Below are 20,279 nucleotides of genomic sequence, written 5' to 3'. Positions count from 1 at the left end.
GTCACCTTGGCTAAAAGCTCACTGAATCTGTTGCGGTAAAAATTGTTTGCCAACAGAGGACATGATGAGCCCCACAGTGAGAAGGTCAAAACCTGAATCAACTTTAAAAATGGAAAGAGGGGAAAGAGTGTTGAGCTAGTTGGGGGAAAACGTCCCAGCTGTGCATTCACAAGAAAAAGACTGCATCTTGACTCGAACACATGATTTGATCTTGGACTTACCACTTGAACTTCTTAGAACATTTTCCCTTATTTATCAACTGGGAATAATGATAATCTCAGCCAGTTTTGACTCTCGGGTAAAAAAGGGTTTGTAAACTATAGATGTTCACAAAACGCTGCAGGTAAAGTTAAAGCTATTTAAAAGTCTCTCTTATTTTCACATGCCAAGGAGGAAATTCATAAGACATTAAAGTAGACTCAACTTTAATTCCTTATTTCTACCCATGGTGAAATATGTATCACCTGAGATAGAAATAAAACAATGCTTTTATTCTTGCATCAGGAAAACACAAAAATAAGATCTCTCTCTGCACACTGTGATCTAATCGTGTTTTGCTGTATTTCATTTCCTTTAGAGTGGACATTCTTATCTGACTGTCAAAGGTTAGGGTCACGATGTTGAAACTCTATATTCACTTTTATCTCCCACCTCTCTAACAATCTGCTTGATGCAATCAGTATCAGGACTGGCTTATCTGCCCTCTAAAATATTTTTCTGTTAATCACCAGCTAATTCAATTGAGACAGTAATTGCTTCTTAAAAATAACTGAATACATACAGTTTCCTTTTTGATGTACACCAATACCCAAATGATAAATTTTATCTGTTTGCATAGATCCCTCTATGACCTTTTAGAAATTATCAACAGCTTTAGAAACATTACTTTTTACATACATTTTTAACATAAATGAGCTAAGCCAGTGCCACAATAAAATATGTGTTATTTCATAATTTTAAACTAATGATCAACATTTGAAAAAACCCTTTCATAGGTGTGACCAGGCTGGAGGTCAGACACAGTAAGAAGTGTTCCTTTAACAAGAGTTGCGGTGTTTGAAAAGGGGATATTACTTGTTCTTTTTAGGCAAATCTGAAGTTTTTCATGTTCATCACTGTCATCAGTATCATTTCATTTCAATCTCTGGCTAGTACCTTTAAGGTCCCCCGCAGCCGGGGGGCCAGGGAAGGATTCCAGTGACTGTGTGCTGGCAATAGAGTAAAGGGGGGATTGGAGAGAAAATCTTACAGATGAGTTCTGCAGTAAAACACAGATACAGAGTGTTTTCTTAGTGGTGCCTGATGCATTTAGCTCACCGGGTGACACTCAGTGCTGCTGTCCCAGCAGCCAGTGTGTGTTTGGTGGCAGAAACTGCATGTTATAACCCAGCACACACAGCCAAAATCATCACCCTGTGATTTACCACTGAATCAGACTGCACTTACTTCTTTTAGGAAGAATGGTGCCTGTATGTAAAAACCATGAAGCAAGCACTGTTGGGCGCACTTGGTGGCTCATTCATTATTCTGTTTGGTGGACTGGTGAAGTAGAAGAATAAAAAGAGTTATTGTTCACATCTCCATGTGATTGGACTCAGGCATGTTTAAAGGGTAGCTTTTGTACCAGGGAGATGAAGATTTGATCTTGCACTGCTCCTAAAGTAAATATTTATACTTAATTTGATCTAAATGAACATTGGACTCTACTATTATTATTTTTTTTTCCTGGTATTTTCTCTTCTCATTAAAATCTCTGATGCTGCTTTGTCATAGTTTCCACCCCGACTCAGGGTCCCATGCTCATTATATACTGGCTCTGAGTTTTGGGACAAAGGTCATTTAAAGAAGAGAAAATCATGTTAAATAAAACTGGGGGAGAAAATTTGAATATGGCAACAACCGCAAATCTGTTATAAATATAATGAGTTTTGACGACTTTTTCTCTAGAGAAAAATTCAAGACATCAAAGAAAATTCCTTAACTAGGAAACTTTTATTTCATAAAACATTGTCTTTTAACTTCTTACGGATCTGTCTTCTTTTGGAAATGTAAGCGATTGTTTAATGACATGCTGACTCTTGCTGAAGCCACAGCCAATTGCTTATCTTTCTACAATAGATTTACTTCATGGAGGGATGGAGATGGGAATGTGCAGAAGATTTAAAATCCATTGGAAAAACAGAATGAAAGTCATTTAAACTGGAAGTCAGTTATAAGTGACAAGGTGAAAAAAAAGGTGAACTACATCTTTTATAGAGTGAAATATAAAAGTTGGGCTGGAATAATGAGAAAGACATAACGGCAAGACTGTGGCAATAAGGTAAAACCAGCTGCCATTTTGGGGAACATTTTCTAGGTGTTGGGCACATGCTAACTATAGTCTTTATCTTATGTATAGTGTAGCCAGAGGTGAGCCAATTTGGATTATAATAACTTCTTGAACCATTGCATTTCACTATAGCCTTTATCTAACATGTCAGCCATTTATGTCAGTTGCATTTACAAAGACTGACATGGATTCTGTGCAGCTGGTACAGTGTTGAGGGCTGGGAAGGGAATTATTATGACTTTTTTACTATTCTGAAGTGTGAGCTCATGATGTTCTCCCCCAGAGCACTTTGATTTAACATCTCTGGCAATCTCATCCATTCAGAATTATACATTTCATCATTTTCATATTTTTCTTTTGTACTGTTACAGTTTTACTTACTGTTTTGTTTCTGAATTAAAAATAAATTAGACAAACACTGTTACAAGTGGTTGTATGAGTATAATCCTATGGATATGGTGCATGAGAGCCATAGAAGAAAAAGTGGCCAAATGATAAAATAATTAATGAAGGTGCTTGCATAATGATGATCAATATTAACTATTGAAGAAGTTATGTATTATTATGGGTTTTGGTGCTCTATGGCACAAACGGTGCCAATACTAGAGCTCAGAAACACATAAAATTTAATTTTTTTGAAATTAATAGGGATTTAATTTTTATATCTGATAATTAACAGGTACAGACTCTGTAAAACAAGCATAATTATTCTCATTTTGCCATATGAGAAACTAGATCACAGATAACTTGAATGATATGCCTAAGGTCATACATCTGGGTAAGTAGTAAAGTTGGGGTACAAACTTAGTTCTGTCTGACTTCAAAAGCTGATGTTTTCAAACCTGTGATCATAAGGACAGTGCTCGTCTAACAACTTTCTTGGCAAATGAGAGTCTGTAAACTTCCTCCAACATTGATGTCATGGTTTACAATGATTTTAGAAGTTATCTTTGAGTCTTACCCTTCAAGCCTATTTATTAAGTTCACAAAATAATGTTTCAGTACTTTATAGTCATTTTTGAACATCTATCTGTTGTCAAGAATTTTTTCTGACTGAAACTTGCAAAACTCCTCAAAGGACCAAGACTTGACACTAATGATTTTATATATTTTATATATGATTTTATATATATATGTTGTTGTTGTTTGTTTTGTTTTGTTTTTGAGAGAGAGAGAGAGCACATGAGTGGGGAGAAGTGTGAGAGTGAGAGTGAGAATCTTAAGCAGGCTCTGCACTGGGCATGGAGCTGACCCGAGGCTTGGTCTCACAATCTTGAGATCATGACCCCAGTCGAAATCAGGAGTTAGGTGCTCAATGAACTTAACCAGCTCCCAATGCTATTTTTTAAAGAATGAGAAGCAGGCCATGGGCACTGAAGTTAGAATCTCTAAAATAACTTGAACCATGACAATATTATTGTCTCCCAATTAAAAAGTCGTCAGCCAGCACTTTAAATTCTGTATATCTATTAAAAAATAATTTGGGGGTGCCTGGATGGATCAGTCTTAAATGTTTGACTCTTGATTTCAGCTAAGGTCGTGATCTTGGGGTCATGAGATTGAGTCCTGTGTAGGGCTCTGCACTGTGTGTATAGCCTGCTTAGGATTCTCTTTCCCTCTCCCTCTGCCCCTTTCCCCCATCCATCCCTTGCTAATGTGTTCTCTCTGTAAACAATAATTTTGTCAATCATAGATTCAAGGATCTTAGCATTTAGAGGATTTTAAGAGACCACATATTCAGAAAAGATAACACAAGGAGGTAAGGAGAATTATTATTTTTTCAGATAATTTTTCTGAAGAGTAAATTCCATAGGAGATAATGGAATGATATATTCAAAGTGCTAGGAAAAAATAACTATCAACCTAGGGTTCTATACCTAGTTTAGTTATCACTTAAGTAGACTTCAGGACTTTGTTTTGGGGCAAGACCATGAGGCAGGTCAGGGAACAAAAATTAAGAGCAGTAAGATCTTAGTAGGAAATAGCCAGTGATGTGTAGGCCAAATGAAGAAACTATTTCTAAGGGAGATCCTGAGATCTTGACTGTTAAAAATACATCCTGTCATTGGTGATGAGTTCTTGATTTGATTTATGTTTTCTTTTTCTCTACTCTATTCCTTATTTCAGGCAAGAAATCACCAACTCTGTTTTTCTTTCAGAAGAGGGATGTGGTAAATTGCCTACCAAATACTTTTCATCCAGGATTTTGTTTCTAGAAGACTAAGACTCTGAGATCAGAAAGGATTCACAGGCATAGACCAAGCAAATGGACAAGGTATGAAGTTGCAAAGGAGAAATTCTCTAAGTCTCAAAAGAGACAACTTGCCACAGTCTCCCCATTCTGACTTCCCATGCTAGAAGAATAAAAGGTGGGAAAGAGAAAGATAATGATTGAAGGAGATCTAGAAGACTTAAGGGTAGAGTGGAACTCCACTTTACCTCCTAAAAGAGGTAGAGATGGTACAAGTCCTCACAGAAGTTTGTGGAACTCAATATCAGAAATAAATTGTGTCCTTTCGAGCAATATCACTTAATGTGCAAACATTGCTCTAGAGGTGGTGGCTGTGTGGCATAAGTGGAGGGAACCATAGGTAGCCTTCCTGAAGGGTGAAGGGGAAGAAAGGAGAAAAGAAAGTCAGAGAATTGCCAGACCTGAAGAATTATCATGCCTGGTGCAATGGACATCTCAGTGGTAATCTGTATGGACACATGACTTATTAGCATGGCAGCACACTCCTCTCAAAGTCTTGCACTACATATTATTGTAGAACTGTGGACCAACCCAGCTTTGGGGTGCAGGAGAGGAGTGGGTAGGTGGCTAAAGAACTGGACAGGAAAGGGAGGAAGAAAAACCATACAAGGACAGAAGTTAAATCTTTGTTTGAGAATGAAAACAAGTGTAATGATAAAAAAATGGATGTAATAATTCTTCATATCTGAGATTGCTGATGAGATTCATATTCCATAAACACTGCCATCAGTGCAAGGGGGCCTATATTTTAGGTCAATTGACCCCTTGTTCACATGACAAATAGTGATAGGTTTAAAGATATGATAATACTAATAATGTGATTGACTTATTTTAATATTCAAATTGCATAGATTTAGACTTCAAGAAAACATGGTAGACTGGGCTGACAGACACAAAGAATCCTCTTTCTATTAAACATACTTATAAATGATGAATTAAATATAGTCCATAGCTGATTTTTAAAGGAGAAACTCCCAGGTGCCAGAAACAAATAAATAAAAGCCAGTGATAAGTTTTTTGATGAAACAGAAACTGACAGAGGCTTTGCACCCAGATATTATTCCAGAATGCTGAAGGCTGGGATTCAGATGTCCAGGGGATATTGAAGACATAGGGCAAGGAAGCTAGAATTGAGTTTCCTCCATCATTCCTGGAGCTTTGACGAATTTTCCAGTCAGGATAAATGTACAAGAATAGCTCTATCCAGTATATTTAGAATGTAGCTTTCTAGATCACTAAGGCTTATGTGGGTGAGGGAAAAAAGTTACTTGTGTGATGTAAACCCCAGCTAAGCATGTCACCCTGGCAGGTTGTACATATACAACCTCCATATACTTATGTACATACACAAGCCTTCAAAGTGAAGGAAAACAGAGACAGAAATTAATATTTTTAGAAAGCCTTGAATGTTCCAACTACTAGGGCTCTGTTATAAAACCTTTTTTAGAGACACTTTCCCAAGGCAGGATTCACTGACTCCTGTTTATAAAACCAAGCAACAGCAATCATCTCAAAAGATGAACTCATGATAAAAAAAAATGAGATATAAGTATTATAAAGTAGAATGAGTAAATGAAACAAGAGAATTAGAACTTCTCAAAAAAGAAGAAAAACAAGCACAGATAAATTAACAAAAAATATATAAATATACTTCCATTGAAACCAGATGTTCATAGAATATTTGCAAAAGAATACATAGGGAACTGGCAACAGTTTGCTTATTTCTGAGTCCCCCAAAAATATAGTTTCAAAAGAAAAAAATAGACAAACACACTATTATAATAGATTTCTGAACTATCTCTAGAAATTGATAAATGAACAAACAAAAAATTAAGGATACAGAAAATTTGAACAATATTAATAACTTTGATCTAATGGACATATATGTATCTTGTACTCTGCAAGCAAAGATTACGTACTCTTCTCAAGGCTATTTGCACATACAAAAATTGCCCAGTCATCTTTAGCAAAGGAATCTTAACAAGTATCAATGAATCATCATCCTGTAGATCACAGTCTATGATATCATAAAATCACAAATCAATTATAAAAAGAAGGAAGAAACCCAAATATTTGGGAACTGGAAATACCCTTTTAAGTAATCCATGAGTTAATTCAGAAACCACAGTAGTATTTATGAAATATGTGGAACTGAATGATGATGAGTCATGTATATCCAAACATGTAGCTAGAGAAAGACATAAAGGGAAGACCAGTCTTAAACATATAAATTTTAAAATAAGAAAGATTGAAAATAAGTAAAGCAAATTAACCCAAGAAAGTAGAAGGAAAGAGCAGTGTACACTAGAATCAAATGGAAGGAAACAGTGCAGAAAATAGCAGAGAAAACAAAAAGTAGAACAGAAATCTGAAAGCTGGGTCTTTGTAAAGACTCATGAAGTATGTAAACTGACAAGATTTATCATGGGAAAAAGAAACAGGATGTGGACAAACAATATTAGGAATGAAAAAAGAAGATAATTTTGACACACTGATGATGGTAAAAGCATAAGAAAATATCACGAGCAACTTTATTCTAGTGATATTGAAATCTTAGAACAGGTAATTTATCAGAAAAATATGAACAAGCAAATTGTAATGTACATACAACCATTGAAGAAACTAAATTCATGAGAACTTTATTTACCAAAAAAAGGGTATCAGACTCAGATAGGTGTCTTCAATATGGCATGTAAGCATCATCTTATATGAATTATTCCAAAGAAAAGGATGAGAAGGAAAGCTGACCATCTACTGTTACAGGTCTATCAAAACTGAACACAAGTAGCATTTAATGTAAAAATTATACAGCTAGTGCATCAATGATCGCAGATGCAAAAACTTAAATTATATAGTAATGGAACAAGTACAATTTTGTATTTTAAATACATAATAACCTAGTAGGGTCTGTTTTCAGAATACAAAGCTGGCAATCAGTGAAACTTTGTCAGTTAGAAGCATGTTCAGGGCCAAGCTGTAAGAAACTTGCCTAGAATGACAGGAACAAATAGGCATTTACTTTACTCATCCAACAAGAAATTTGGAGGAAGAGAGTTGCTGGTGTTGGGTCAATGGCTCATCAATATGAGGACTGATGGTCTGTGATTTTTTTAGCCATTTTTTTTTTTTATGGTCATATAAGGGTGTCTGCCTGTTTAGCACAGGACGCAGGTTCAAGAAAGGAAGGAGGCAAGGTTGAAGGAATCTGTCTGCCATGTTTTCTCCTTTTATTTTCCCTGGAGTCCTTATAACAGAATGGCACTTGGAGGTCATCAGCCGGACTGGCCAGAAAAGTCACTTCTATCAGAAATGGAGATTTAGGGATCCCTGGGTGGCGCAGCGGTTTGGCCCCTGCCTATGACCCAGGGCGCGATCCTGGAGACCCGGGATCGAATCCCACGTCGGGCTCCTGGTGCATGGAGCCTGCTTCTCCCTCTGCCTATGTCTCTGCCTCTCTCTCTGTGACTATCATAAATAAATAAAAATTAAAAAAAAAAAGCCAACATCTTAAAAAAAAAAAAAAAAGAAATGGAGATGTAAAAATAGTGAGTGTAATCATAATTAGCTTCCACCATTCTGTCCTGAGCAAAACCAGGATTCTGTTAGCAAGAAAACAGGGGGAGAATGAATATTGCATCTAGTTGTATCTGCCTTAACTATCTAGCAAAGAATTCATTATATTAACAGAGAAGATTAAATGGGAAGATTCATATGGCTGTCTCATTAATGCAAAAAAAAAGCATTTGGTAAAATAATAAAAACTCTTGTTGAACTAGAAACATTAGAAATTTCTTTAACTTGACAAAAAGCACATATCAAAAACCTCTAGCAAACACTATGCTTAATGCTGAAACTTTAGAAATATTCTCTTTAAAGTGAGGAACAAGACAAGGATGCCCATTATCTCTGATATGGCAGGGAATAAATAAATAATAGTCTATTCATTCATTCAGTGAAATGCTATTCATCACTTAAAACGAATGCATTAGATCTTTATCTATCAACATGGATACATCGCAAACATACATAAAAATATCCACTAACCAAAAGATATATACTGTATGATGCCATTGATGCAAATTTAAAAACCTAGAAAATATTACCACGTATTTTTATGAACATCTGCATTTGTAGTAAAAGTAGAAGCCACAGCACCACTTCATCTAGGGAGAGAAGGAAAGGAAGGAGATAGATTATGGCTACAGGAAGGCTTTCACTGATTTGAAATATTTTATTTCTTTTTTTTAAAAAAAGATCTAGGGCAGCTCCAGTGGCACAGCGGTTTAGCGCCGCCTGCGGCCCAGGGTGTGATCCTGGAGACCCAGGATCGAGTCCCATGTCAGACTCCCTGTATGGAGCCTGCTTCTCCCCCTGCCTGAGTCTCTGCCTCTCTCTCTCTCTCTCTCTCTCTCTCTCAGTCTCTCATGAATAAATAAATACAATCTTAAAAAATAAAAATAAAATAAAAAAGATCTAAAGCAAATATGTCAGAATGTGTTCAAATGGGATTGTGGGTACATGGTTGTATCTTTTATATTATGTTCTGCACATTTCTGAATGTTTTGCATATTTTACAAAAATAAAAACCTCAAGAATGTCTTTCCTTTGTCCCTGAGGCCTCCAGTCTATGACAAGCCCTAGAATTGCAAGGATGTTTGGTGGTTGGTCTGATGTCCAATGTCCAACCAGCCCTGGAAGCTGCAAGGAATGGTGCTGATCTCAATTGTCCTGCAGGTTGGCCCAGACATTTTGCCTCTGATTCATATAGAAGGGAACGGATGCTAGGGGGCAGTGGTCCTATTTTGTCACTTATTGCAACAGAAAATGAACTAGTCACAGATAGCCAGACTAGAAACACCAACACATTTCTGCAATAATGTCCATATTTGGCTTATCTTTCAATAGACAACCTAAATCTGGTAATAGTAGAGTACATATGCAATGCTTCTTTTGTGTCTCTATTCAAAATGTTTTATAAATACTAACTTGTTTAGTCTTCTCAGCAATCCTACAAAGAGGTATTTTTTAAAAAGATTTTATTTATTTATTTGAGAGAGCACAAGCAGGGTGGGTTGTGAGAGAGAGGGGGAGGGAGAAGCAGACTCCCGGGTAAGCAGGGAGTCCAGTGAGGGGCTTGATTCTAGGACCCTGAGATCAGAACCTGAGTTGAAGGCAGACACTTAGGTGACTGAGCCGCCCAAGCACCCCATAAAGAGGTATTTTTATCTTCATTTTCCTGAACAGAAACTAAGCACACAGAACTTAAGTACCTTGTTTAAGGTGACATTGTTTTTTTTATTTTTTTATTTTTTTATTTTTTATCTATGATAGTCACACACACACACAGAGAGAGAGAGAGAGAGGCAGAGACATAGGCAGAGGGAGAAGCAGGCTCCATGCACCGGGAGCCCGACATGGGATTCGATCCCGGGTCTCCAGGATCACGCCCTGGGCCAAAGGCAGGCACTAAACCGCTGTGCCACCCAGGGATCCCTAAGGTGACATTGTTAATAAATGAACTGGAATTTGAAACCCAGGGGCCTAATTGCAGAATGCATATTTTTGACTACAAAGCTCTTCTTCCTTTGTGTGCTTCAAAGTTTAAAATAATTTGAGGAGGACAAAATCTACTTCAGAGTTGGAGAGAACATAGATTTCCTCATCATCATAGAAGTTGTTCTACTTACCCCCTTGCTTTCAGCAATAGTACTCTGATTCCTTTGGGTACTTCTCTGTCCTCTACTTCCAGCCAACATGGTTTGGATGGTGTTGACAACAGTCCTACTCTAAAAATACATCTGGATTGCCTTAAGCCAGTCATTCTATCTCTTGCCTTGGATCAGTTGGAGATTAGAGTCAGTGTGAGGAGAAGTTGGCTGGTTTCTGGGGAGTTTTGGGGGAAAGAAAGATTTCATTCTGTATCACTGTAATTAGCAGAGTATGGAAGTGAAGCCTGGCTCTCTGCCACCTTAAAGCTCAGAAGGGCAAGATTGAAATTAACAAAGCCTGAAATGGAACCAATCCACAGGAACCAAAGCCAATGAGCTGGATGCTACTATCATTGCTTGGGCCCTGAATCAAGCCACACCTGAAGGCAATCGTACCTGTGGGCCTTTTGTTCCATGAACCAATTAATTCCTTTTTTCACTTAAATCCATTTTGACTTGGTTTTCTGTCACTTGCAGTAAAAAGAATCTTAATTCACACAAGGATAAATACAACGAACAACAAGAGCAACAATAAAACACACGATGCTCTACAAGAAGTATAACCTATTCATTTCTACTCAAGGGACAGTGGCCAATCTAAATTATTTAAATGGTTGAATTCATCATTTAAAAATATTTTATTATTTATTTATAAAGAGGGTGCAGGGGGGTATGTGGGGGATGGATAGAGGGACAAGCAGACTCTGTGCTGAACACAGAGGCTATCCCATGACCCTGAGATCAGGACCTGAGCAGAAACCAAGAGTCAGATGTTCAACTGACTTGAGCCAACCAGGCACCCTGAATTCATCATTATTAAACAGCAAGAACAATAACAAAACAGCAAGTCCATTTCATTAACTTTGGGGATATCTCTAACATATTTTAATAGTAAAGAGAGGCACCCTGTGGATCTTGTGTCCATTTTGTTAAATGACTAAGAATCACTCATCACTGGCATTGTACAAGCGGGCTTGCTCAATGTTGTTTGAAGTCATTACATTTACTCTTAGGATGGCTAAAATGCATTCTATTCTATCATCAGGTCTCTGTTTTAAAAAGTAATTCTGAGGCTTCTTTCATGGCAGCCATTATATTTCTTATTTGTCGGTTGAATGATCCAAGGCCCCTATGAATTTAATAAAGATTTTAATATCAAGTTTTATTTTATTTATCACAACCGCATCTATGTACTTTTGGAAATTAGCCCGTTTATATGTATAAGTTTCATTTATGGCAACATTTGCCTTCCAGGTTCTCAGATCTCTGAGCAAACTGTGATCCCTGACTGATGCTGAAGCCCAATCTCTTTAAAAGCTTTCCAATTATTACAGTTGCCAAACTAGTGTGGTCTACAACAGGGATCAGCAACTTTTCCTGTAAAGCACCAGATAGTAAATATTTTAGCCTTCATGAGTCACATGATCTTTGTCATAATTACTCTGTTGTAGCATGAAAGCAATCATAGATAATAGACAAACGAGTGAGCATGGCTTTGCTCCAATAAAAGTTTATTTACAAAAACAGGTGGCTGGTCAGGTTTCGATCATAAGCCATGGTTTGTGATCAAAAGTATTTGGCAGACATCTTAAGCCTGTGAGATGTTTGTTCCCTAGGTTTGACTGTTTTTAAGTAGTTAGATCATTTGATTTGGTTTAAAAAAAAAAAAGCAAATATTTTGAATCATATGTACTACTTTTTTGGGTAGCATTGAGTATAATTACAAATCATTGTCAAATAAATAAATAGAGTGTGAAAATGATGATTTAATGAGTACCAGTATGTGCCAGGCACTGTGCTATCTGCTTTATTTATCTGACATCCTTCAGTTCTCACTATAACCCTAGGAAAGGTATAAGTTTAGACACAGAAGAGCCTAGTGGGAAAGAGAAAATTTATAGACGTGAGACAGTGTAATGGAAAGAACATGAGTTTTGGACACATAGACTTGATTTCAAGTTCTGGCTTCACCTCGATATCCCATGTGACCTTGGCCAGATTTTATATCTGTCTTAACATTAGTTTCTTAATTTATAACTAAATATGTAAAGTTATATGATAAACTTATAATTGAGAATACCACCTACGTTTTAGAGGCACTGTGAGGGTTTATTGAAGTGAGCAGATAAAGCCTGTAGCCCAGAACATGGTAAGCCCTCCTTGTACTTGAGCCATTCCATGGTTTATAGCTTATGAGGAAGTGACCTGCTGAAGGTCATACTGTGGTAGGGGGTGAAAGTAGGATTTTCACCCCAGCCTGACTGACCTTAAAGCTTGTGAACTTTCTACTTCATTGAGCTGACCCCCACCTACAAATATGAAGTGGTGGTGTTCTGGGCATGCATGGGAATTGCTCAAACTATTAAAATATGAAATTTCCAAAGCCAGTCAAACTAGGTGAATGCCCTGTGTTGGGCCATGGACGCTGGGTGCATGTTTCTGGAAGTAAACATGACAAATCTAGCATACCTCATGGCCGAAGCTGCCATGTAATGCTTGATTTGTCTTTGTTCCTCATGCAGACACTATGGGAAATACTCTTGACTTCCCAAGTCTAGTTCAGATGCCCCTGCTGCCAAATTCCAGAACAGCCATAAAATGTAACCTGCGCTCTTAGCCTCTCAGGAATCTCTCCGTTACCTCAAGGGATTTGGCCACAGACAGGACACAAGGATGGAAACAGGCCCAATTTCTAAACCACAGGATAAGATAAGATCAACAGCTCTAAACTGTGGCTCATAACACATCTTTAATTATGGCCAGGACATTCTCAAACAAGATGAATTTAATTTACGAATTTCAGAGTTGAGATGAATGAATATCTAGGGCTGTATTGTCATTTTGCAAATGCAAACACTGGAGCCTGGGTCAGTTAAATAAACTGGAATAGCACACTTAGCCCTTCTCAATTGAAGTTTCAATCCCCTTTTCCCACACTGCCTGCAATTTGATGGGAAACAAATTACCCAAAATAAAGTTGCCAGATTTAGCAAATACATTTTTTTCCTGGTAAATAAATACTCCTCTTAGTACCACTATATCCTATGCAAGATGTAGGACAATGTTTGGAATCTACAGGTTCACGAAATAGTCATTCCTTATCTGAAATTCAAATTTAACTGGGCTTCCTGTGTTTCATCTGGCAAACGTAGCCTAAATTAAATTAAATAAGCAATGCTAAGACTTCTACCTTCTGAAAAACATTTGAAAGCATTAGAAATTTGGTTTAAGTGGCAAAGAATCGAGTGGACAAGAAGAACTCAAAACCTCATTAATTGAAGTTGGAAACAATCAGTGGCTAGAAAAAGGAGTAACATGAAGCTTAGGAAGAACAAGGAAGGAAGAAAAGAGGAAGAGGAAAGGATGGAAGGCAGAAAGAAAAGACTCTCTGGAGTATGGTGATTTCTCCTTTATCTGTGGAGGCCACACAGTTACCTTCTTTTGTCATTAAAATGGCATTATATTTAAGTTTTAAATTTTGAATCAAAGCCATATATGCAGATGACTTAAAACTCAAAGAGTACCGAAGAGCTTATAACTAAAAGCTTTTCCTGTTTCTTGGTTTCCTGCTTTGAGGAACCATTTACAAACTCGATAATCTGTTTCTAAGGTGATCAATTATCCTTGTTTGCCCAGAACCATAGGGTTTCACAGACTGGGCACTTTTGATGCAAAAATAAAGACGGTCCTTAAGAAACTGGGACCAACCATTCATTGGTCACCTTATTTCTCAGAGATATTTTCATCTCTGTAAATAAGAACCCCTATTTTTGCTTAATTTATTAATTTTAGACATAGTCTTGATTTCCTCCATTAAAAGGTGAATATTCATATTGATTATTTTCAAATGGTTGGTAAAACACCTTTTCCATACAGCTCAAGCTCACCAGTTTGGCCTACAGGGCTTCAAAGAGAACCTTCAGGGAATGTGTTTTCTCTAAGCAAAGAAAACAAGAATCACATTATGTGAGTGTCAAGGTGCCATTTTATTTTCCCACTGAAATGGTTTGCCCCACCTAGGAATCCTTTTAAATATTCTTAACTTTAATTGCCTTTTTCCCTCCACAAAGAAGTCAATTTAAATTAAGCAGAATCCATCACTCTGATAATTTTTTAATGAGTAAAGATAATGTACTGTACAGAAATTGAAATGAGGTGTTCCCAGGATCATTTACAAAGTCTCGAAAAGTCCTCCTAAGAGTCAGCTGAAATTAATGAACCTCAGAGTCTCATGACCATCAATACCTTATAACTGAGGACTGGGTTCAATGAAAAAAAAAACTCACAATAATAATAGTTACACTTTCCAATTTGAACATTTATCTCCTTTCATCCCGAGATCCTGAGGAATTTTATAAACATTAATTAAGCCTCACAGGTGTGATTTATTAGATTAATTCACTGATAGCCATCAAGAACTCTAAATGTGCACAGTACTGTTTAATAGAGCTAGATTGAAAAGAACAAATTAGCATGCTAGGCAGACTGCCACCCTGAGCCAGAGCCCCGGGGTTTTGGGGAAGTCAGAAGAGGAGATGTGCTCAAGCTCAAACTTCTAAAGTTAGATCTCAAAATAGAGTGACCATAGTTTGATGCTTCCTAATCTCTATTGAAAAATTCCCCTTCCATTGCTTATTTGAGCCCCTCTCTATTGCTTTGTCCTCATTATGTCATTGGGTGTCAAAGACAGACATGGTGAGATGAGTGACCTTCAGTACAACAAAAGAAGTTACTATGTGCTTTGTGGAAACCTAAATATATTTTTGGTGAAGTTTTTGTGGGGGGGAGAGGAGGTAGACATGGTACTGATTAAAAAACTAAGGTTTTATCTTACAGATTAGTCAAGCCCTTCTTGGAGTTGAGGATAGGGAAGGGAGAAGAGAGTCACTACAGTTTTGATACTGTACTGTGAGCAATATGTTGCCTTGATAAATTTCTTTGTTCTCGGAAGGCAACGGTTGCAAATTAAAAATAAATGCTCAATGATAATTTTCAATAATGGATTGAGTTTATGGAGGCAAAAGGGACATTTCTTTTACCCTGTGAACTGATTCAGTTAGCATGAATAATACAAGAACAATAAACTGAGGGATATTTTATTGTCTTCTTTTAGCAAACCCTGAATCGAGAGGGGTCAAACATGATGAAATTGGGGAATTGAAAAGAGAACTCTCTGTAAAATCCAGTATTCTAAAATAGAACTGGAATTCTAGAGTCAAACCCTTCTCCTCCTGTATCAGCAAATTTAATCGCCTCGTTCAATAGATGATAAAGCTGAGTCCGGGAGAACTAAAGTGACTTGAAATAAGAAAGTTAATTAATGGCAGATCCAGAACAGGGGCCAATGCCTGTCTCTTTCCTCATTCCTGTACCTCTACTACAAAACCACATGGACATTTTGGCTATTTTCTTCTAGTATTGCATTGTGTGAAAGCATTTTCTGGAGAGAGAAATGAGAAGTCAGATTTGCTTATCTCACAAGTGTGAAACAGCAGATACAATTAGTGGAGCTTTCTTGGGAGGGTGACAATGGTTTTTTAAAATGTATTTTAAAATCTATTGGCTCAGTAGGTTAAGCATCCAACTCTTGGTTTCAGCTTAGGTCATGATCTCATGGGGTGCAGGTTCAAGCCCTGTGTTTGGCTCCACACTGGGTATGGAGTCGGTTTGGGATTCTCTCTCTCCCTCGCCCTCTACCCCTCCCCACCCCCCCTCAAATAAATAATAAATAAATAAATAAATAAATAAAAGAATAAATAAATCTTTAAAATGGCCTATTGAATGCACTAAATAATGGAGGAAAGCAGCCAAACACCATGGATATCCAGAAAGAGAATAAGTCACCTTGGGGTAACAGAATTTATTGTAACCTACTATTTTGCAAAGGTTCTACATGAAATATCAGTTCCCACTTATCCAGTCATCAAAAATGCTTCCAAAAGTAGTGAAGTGGAGAAAAAAGGGTATTAGTTTGTAATATTTAATTAAATGCCAGTATGAGTTTGGGAGAAAGATAAAAATAGTGAAGGCTCATGCATGTTAGTGTCTTTGGAATTGAAAAACCATAAACAGAAATTCCATTTACACTATCCCCTCTCCTGAAACAGATAGTTGTCTAACTATTGATCAAACTCCACAAGAAACTCACTAATTTCTGTGGCAAGGCTTTTATTGTCACAAGCTGGATCACTGGAATGTTCTTTAGTACAGTGATCTAATATGATCATCAACATTGTATAATTGTTCCATAGGCCAGCTCTAGAAATATTTAAGAACTATTAGCACTTTTTCAGGATATGCTGAGTTTTCTCTGTTGGTTTCCCCTTCTTCCACACTGTCCAAGATTCCCCTTCTTCCATACTGTCCAAGATTCAGTGGCTGCCTCATACGCCCTTGTATGGGTCCTGGGAAGCTGAACCCTACAGAGTGCAATATAGGGCTCTCTTACCAGTTGATTTCCATTTGTGTTAGATTGATGGAAGAGTAACTCAGAGCAACTTAGAGGTCAAAACAAAAGAGAGGTTAGTGATTTCTTTCCTGATCTACATTTTTGCTTGTTGGGATGTCCATCTGCAATTACAGTTTCAAGGCAATAGCCCCTCCTCCATGAATCCCTTAACTCTGCCCACACGTCCATAAGCTGCCACTTTGTTAAAGCCTTTGAATCATCTGAGCTGGATTCTATTTCCTGCTAGGATTTTTGTTGAGACCTAGGTTAAAGAAACAGTCTCTGTTTCTCAGACTTCTCCTCAATATGCTTTTCTGACATTCTCATTATTTTGGTTGCTTTTATCTCAGCACAATCTAGTTGGTCAAGTCCTTCTGCAGAGCTTAACCCTTAGTGGGCCAGAGCAGTTCAGATTTGGTCTTTTAGTGCATCTTTTAAGTTCCCTGGTTAGTGATACATTTTCTCTGTTAATTCATACTGTATTTTTGTGATGGTTCTTTTGTTTGTTGGTTGTTTTGGCAGCTATGTTGCATTGGTGCCTCACCTGAAGCTTTCATTCAATTGAACTCCTAGATTTTTTTCCCCCATGTGATTTTCTCTTAAGTCAGGTCTCTCATATATTTTGCTCCTTGTCAGGAGACTGAATTATTTACAGACCTGGCCCTGGTATTAACATGCTGGTTCCAAATAAAGACCTTATAGAGGTCTCTATCACCTTACAGAGATAGGCCAGACCATGTAAAAGGTAGTCCTGAGGGCAGATTGCCCTGGATGGTTTTCTACAGCTTCCCTGCCATATTGCTGCACCATCATAAGAGATGAATCTGAAGGAAGCAGGTCCCACATATAGATAGTATAGCAGCTTCCCAAGACTACACTAAGCCATTTTTATAGTTACTACTGACTAGCATAGTTATTTATATATGTCAGAGTGCCTTAATGGAAAGCTCATTGAGCAGAGAGGGTTCATTTCCTATATCTTATATTTAAATATTCCCCACCTGGGATGCCTGGCTGGCACCTGCCTTTTGCCCAGGTCATGATCCTGGAGTCCCAGTATCGAGTCCCACATCGGGGTCCCTGTATGGAGCCTGCTTCTCCCTCTGCCTATGTCTCTGCCTCTCTCTCTCTCTGTGTCTCTCATGAATAAATAAAGAAAATCTAAAAAAATAAATAAATATTCCCCACCTTATGGAAACATCTATTATATTTATCATAATATTTTGTTAAAGGAAGAAAGAATATTATGTATTAATTATAGGAGAGGAGTCACTGCTATATGGATTCATGGAAGCATTGCTCTTTAAATACATCATTAACATGTTAATTACTAAGAAAAATGAGGACTGGGAGGTAGAAAAGTCCTGATTAACAAACACAAATTGAATATAACAACAAAAAAGCAAATCATGTTATGGTAAATGCATATGAGAAAATCTGGAATAACATTATTTTCCAATTGTCAATAACTGCCACCCATTGATTGATAGAATAGTTTTTTATAACATGTCCTAGAAGTATGATACTATATTTATGTTGCCCATTAAAAGTGCCAAGCAATTTAGAAGCTCTAAGGTTTCGGTATTTCTTGAAAGGTAAATTTAGATGGGGAAAATAACACACACACAAAAGCATGCATACACACACATGCACACACACAGACACACACAAAATAAAACACACTATGCCATGCCCACGCTGTAATTTATCAACTGGGAAGGAAATTGGCATGTCTTTTCCTGTTGATTTATTGGTTAATTCCAACAATTCACTGTAGAAAAGGCCAACAATGAATTACAATGTGGGAAAAAAATTAAGCAGAACGTTTAGAAAGGTGTAGAAGTATACAGCCTTTAGAAACAACTTACATAGCTATTTTATAGCCAGTCTCAAAGCAATTGGTGCCTGTGAAATGCAGTGGACAGCATAGGAAATATACCAGAAAATGTTACAAGTCTCCCTTCTCGTACTTAGAAGAATATGTCATGCCACATGAAGGTTAGACTTCCCCTTTATCTTGAAGCTAGAATCAGATAACATCAGATCCTACTTACTATTTGTTTTAGGAATCATGTTGGAAGGGCAGTAGCAAACATGAGCTACCTTAGGGAAGCCAGTGACGGACACTGGGCTTCCAAGATAGAGACATTCATCTTTGATTCAAAGGAAGCATGAAGAGGAACAAAAGCTGAAAAGCTTGAATTCCTGTCACTACCATGCATCTTCTTCTCAGTCCCACCCCCAAGGATCCAGAGAATTTCCTCACTAAGAATCTCCATTTTTAATCTCTCAAATATAGTTTAACAAACCAGTTGCTTCTCTTTATTTTCAAAGGTGAGTCCCTTTGAAATGACTTAAGAGGCATGAGGTGGTTAATTTTATGTGTTAAGCTGGCTGGGTAATGGCGCCCATATAGTGAGTCAAACAACATTCTGGGTGTTTCTGTAAGGGCTTTTTTGGGATGAGATTGACATTTAAATCAGTGGACTTTGAGTAAAGCAGATTGCCCTTCAAAATGGAGGTGGGCCTCATCCAATCAGTTGAAGGCTTGAATAGACAAAGAACTGACCTCCCTCAAGCAAAAGAGAACAGTGCAAGAGCGAACTTCCAGATGTGAATTGCAGCATGGGCTCTTGCTGGGTCTCCAGCCTGCTGGAGAAACTACTCTGCAAGTTTTGGACTTGCTGGCTTCCATAATTGCATCAGCCAATTCCTTAAAATAAATTTCTTTTTCTTTACATAATTGATTCTCTCTGGACGACCTTGACTAATACAATGCACAAAATAAATTGTGGTTTAAAATTATAGAAGGCACTGTAGATGTAATTTATAGTGTTAATGTTGAGAGACAGGGATATGACACTATTTAGAGGCTTTTTTGTTGTTACTGTGCTTCAGGTCAGAAAAGGAGCATTATGCTTATTTATTTATTTTTAGGACTCTTTATAATGTTCTTATGAAGAAGATGTCATCTCCTTTGTATAGATGAGAAAAAGGAGACCCAGGAAGATCAGGCCACTTTCTAGAGGCTGCATAGCTAGTGTGAACCCTCTGTGGAGCTGTTTCACCATAGAGTCTATTTTTTTTGTTTGCTTATTTGTTTATTTGAGTCAATGCTTTTTCCATCCTCCCATGCTGCTTTTTTAGGTACCATAGTAAGTCCTGCTAGAAACACATCTGTATACAGAAGTGCTCCTTTGTGAATAAAACTCCCATCGTTGGGAGCTTACCATGCACGAGGCAGTGTGCTAAGGGCTTTTCCTATATTATCTCCAATCCTCATTTTAACCTTGTCAACCAGGCCCTGGCATTTCCATTTGGCACCCAGGGAAACTGAGGTCTGAACTCAAATAGCAGAGTTCAGGTCACACAGTTGAGCTGGGCTTCCCGCCCAGGTTAGTTTGCCTGACTCCAAAATCCACCCTCATGACTCCTACACTAGGCCACGGGCTCATTTCCTGGGAATTATATGTCAGCATGTTCCCACAAATCAGAACCCTTGGTTTTCAAACAGACGAGCTCCTGTGTTGTTGAGTTTCCTTC

Source organism: Nyctereutes procyonoides, unplaced genomic scaffold, assembly GCF_905146905.1.
Source record: "Nyctereutes procyonoides isolate TBG_1078 unplaced genomic scaffold, NYPRO_anot_genome, whole genome shotgun sequence".
Lineage (NCBI taxonomy): Eukaryota > Metazoa > Chordata > Mammalia > Carnivora > Canidae > Nyctereutes > Nyctereutes procyonoides.
The sequence above is the reverse complement of the archived record's forward strand: the minus strand, read 5'-3'. Positions refer to the sequence as shown.